The sequence below is a fragment of the Trichosurus vulpecula genome, chromosome 9 (genome assembly GCF_011100635.1).
Source record: "Trichosurus vulpecula isolate mTriVul1 chromosome 9, mTriVul1.pri, whole genome shotgun sequence".
Taxonomy (NCBI): Eukaryota; Metazoa; Chordata; class Mammalia; order Diprotodontia; family Phalangeridae; genus Trichosurus; species Trichosurus vulpecula.
Window position 1 is genome coordinate 24,344,275 of NC_050581.1, and position 4,109 is coordinate 24,348,383.

At 36.0% G+C, this 4,109-nt stretch overlaps 1 pseudogene; it reads left to right on the forward strand.

Moving 5' to 3' along the window:
* Positions 1-290: 290 nt before the first annotated feature.
* On the forward strand, positions 291-1,034 carry LOC118831691 (annotated as a pseudogene).
* The last annotated feature ends 3,075 nt before the right edge of the window (positions 1,035-4,109 follow it).

The window sequence follows — 4,109 nt, forward strand, 5'->3', positions numbered from 1 at the left end:
GCAGATTGGTGGAGGGGGTAGTCAGAAGCAAACACTTTTGAAAAGGGACATGGTCAAAAGAGAAAATAGAATAAATGGGGTGTACCTTAGGATGGAGGGAAATATAGCTAGTCTTTCACAACATGACTATTATGGAAGTGTTTTGCATAACTACACATGTATAACCTACATTGAATGGCTTGTCTTCTCAGTGAGGGTGGGTGAGGAGGGAAGAAGGGAAAGAATCTGAAACTCAAAAGTTTTAAAAACAAATATTACAAATTGTTTTTACCTCTTTTCTGGTTGGAATCATGGCAGCTGTAGAAGAAAAGAAGAAGCTATCAAACCTTCCAGTATCCCTTTTGAAAAAGTGAAAAACTTTCACAATCCTGAAGGCCAAATGCTTGAAGAAGAAGATGGCTATAAAGAAGCTCCATACAATACAGAGAGAAGTTATCTGTGTAAAAGCTAAAGCCTACCATAAGGAGTATAGACAGAAGTACAGAAGTGAAATCCTGTTACCTAGAATGGCACACAAATCTGGCAACTACTATGTGCCTGCTGAATCCAGGTTAGCTTTTGTGATCAGAATCAGAGGCATCAATGGTGTTAGCCCAAAGATACAAAAAGTATTGTAGCTTCTTCATCTTCACCAGATCTTCAATGGCACTTTTGTTAAGCTTAGCAAGACTTCAATTAACATGCTAAGGATTGTGGAACCATACATTGCATGGGGTTACCCAAACCTCAAGTCTGTGAATGACTTCATTTACAAATGTGGTTATGGCAAAATCAAGAAACAAAGAATTGCCCTGACAGATAATGCCCTTATTGCAAAATCTCTTGGTAAATATGAAATTATCTGCCTGGAGGACTTGATTCATAAGATCTACACTGTTGGCAAGGACTTCAAAGCTGCCAACAACCTCCTGTGACCCTTCAAATTATCTTCTCCATGAGGCAGAATGAAGAAAAAGATGACACATTTTGTGGAAGGTAGAGATGCTTGTAACAGGGAAGACCAAATCAACAGGTATATTAGAAGAATGAACTAAAGGTCTCCACCATGATTATTTTTCTAATGGTCTGTTAATAAAAATGTCTGTGACAAAAAATGTTTTACATGCAACTTGGAAATAAGATATATTGGCAATGGGGTATAGAAATCTATCTTGCCCTACAAGAAATTAAGGGAGAAGGGGACAAGAGGTGTGAAGGGTGATAAAAGGGAGGGCAGACTAGGGGAAGGGGTAATCAGAATGCTTGCCATCCTGTGGTGGTGGAGGGGGGGAAAGATGGGGAAAACATTTGGTGCTCCAAATCTTGTGTCAATGAATGTTGAAATCTAAAAATAAATTAATTATTTAAAACATATTCTTTCCATTTTTCCCAACTTGACTCTTCTATCTTTTGATAAAGTGTTGAGTCTGAGATTAAGTAATTAACTCCATGTGAATGACACTTCAAACAACAAGAACCCCTACTTTTATAAAAATATGGATATTATGGATATTGGATGATAAAGAGTCATGATGATTAAAGATTGTCTTTTCTTAGAATACAAGTGATAGCCTCTAAATATGAATTATGTCTCCACTTCTTTCAGCTATCATGATTCATTATTGATACTGTCTTATGCTAAATTCTAATAAATGGATGAAAAAAAGCTTTAGTTTGAAATTATCATAACTCACTGGGGACACAAATAAACTTGGAGACCATCAATCACCATCACAGAATGAAGAGATTCAAGTACAAAAGCAAGAGGCTGGTATGTAAAAGGTCTAGATAAGGACAGACAGTAAATTAATACAATTTATTATGTACCTTCTGCGTACCAGGCACCTGTGATTTCATTGCAATGGGGAACTCCAAGGTGAAGAAATCCCTCCCTAAGAATGCATGTTGGTATCACCTTTGCCTCTTTAGAATCTCAGAGAGATATCTAAAGAGACGTTAAGTGATTATTCAGATCACACAGCCAATGTCAAAGATGGATCAAGATAATAACTTATAATTATATGTAAATATATTTTATATATAATATATATGTGTGTGTGTGTATATATATTATATGACTCGCTTGGCTTGTGTGTGGTGTAGCATAAAATACAGAGTGTATTAAACTACTAAGGTTTTATGTTTCATATGCAACACTTGTCTTTTTTTATGAAATGAATTTCACCCATTAGAAAGAAGTTAGGAAATCTCACCTCCTTTCCTTGCTTCTTTGGTTTCAGTTGGAAGAGACCTTCATGGAAGTCTCATCCAATTTCCCCACTTTACAGAAAAATAAATTAAGGTTTAAAGATACTGTCTCTTACCTTAGATTTCTCAGATACTGGATGTAAGACCAAGGACTTGAATACAAGGCTTCTGATTCCAGATCTATTTCTCTTGCCACATACTTTCTCCCACGTCTTTGTATTTTAATCTCCTTGATCTAATCAACCAAGAAATATTTACCAAGTACCGAACATATTCCAATTGTTAAGAGATAATGGTAGAGTACATACAGATGGCTTCAGACTCATGAAGTCCTTGGTGGAAGTCTCACCTCTGATACACCTTGACTACATGTTTTTGGCAAATCTGGACCTCTCAGTGGTCTGACAAATTGCTCTACAAGTTCCATAGAATGTGCCGATCTGTATTGATAGGGAAACCTTCTTGTGGAAGTCTCCTGTTACCAACAAAGTTATAGGCCTCATCCAGAAAAGTTTGCTGAGTGCTGCACTAGAAAGAATTAAATCATCTTTTAGTTATAAAGTATGTTATATATTATATACATAGATGATTACTATCGTCTCTTCCATTTTCCTTTATGTACAGGGGACAAAAATGAATGAATGGATGGATGAATGAAATGAATTTATCAGCCACTTATTATGTGCCAAGAATTGTGCAAAATATGATGGTACAAATGGGCAAAGTGAGAAAGTCCATGCTCTCATGGAACTCATCATAACTAGGCATAAAAACACCTCAAAGAAGTTCAGACATGGGGCAGATGAAAAGACCCAAAAATCTTAAAGGGTTCAAGCTTGGCACAGAAGATGTTAGGTTGCATTAGTGGGTCAGATGACAATGCTGACTATCTGGAAAGCAGGAAAACAAGATATATGATAAGGCCTGAAGGAATTTACAAAGCTGAGACTACCTAAAAAGCTAACCTCTCTATTTTACTCCTGAAGTTTGCCTATGGTCTTCTTTTCTAATTAGGTAATGAAATAGAAACAAATTCTGAAATAGTTCTAATCACAAACTTCTTCAGAAGAATATAGAATCACAATCTACATTCCAGGAATGCATGTTTTAGACCAAAGCTTTTTTTCTGGTCCATTTCATTTATTTTCTTGGAAAAAAATTAATAAAACATGAAGCATTTTGTCAAACAAATCAGCACTTCTAGTGGGATATTTTCTATTCCCTGGCTTAAAAAGATCTCTGCAATGCATTCCATGAAGGTTCAGCAGTTACACTAGAATAAAATGAAATTTGTTTTGCTACTTGCACTGTCAGTCTTTCAGTGTATCTCAGATTTTTGGAAGTTTCTGAACTAGTTGGGAATAAATAGGAAGTGAAATTGAGGAAGTGGTCTATGATGAAATTATAAGCAGCCACAAAGTTTGAATTTCATCCTTTCTTTCTATTAAAGCAACTATTGAATCCTTTTAAATTTAATACCATAAGATGTGGTGTTATACCCAAATTAGAAATTCCCACCAATAAATTGCATTTCAAGGTTTTTACAAATAGTGTCATGAATTCACTAAACATAGGGTTCATTTTAGCTCAAACTTGCTTCACACAGCCCTGGAATTGGTGGAAAGAAGCTGAGCGCTTTCCTTTGGGGGGGGGGGGCGCCGCCCGGGTTCATCTGCATTGTTTCTGGTGATGCATTAATACACATTGAAAATATGAAAGTCATCACAGAAAAAAAGGATACAGAGTTGGTCTTGGGGACCAGAAAGCCTGCATTCAAGGCCTTTTTCTGACATATATTATATATATTTAACTTGAGCAAGTTGCTTAACAGTGGTCTAGAAGATCTGTAAAACTGTAACTTTCAGAGAAAACTGAGATGTGCATTGAAAGATTCTCTTCCAAGATTTGCCTCTACATCTAAT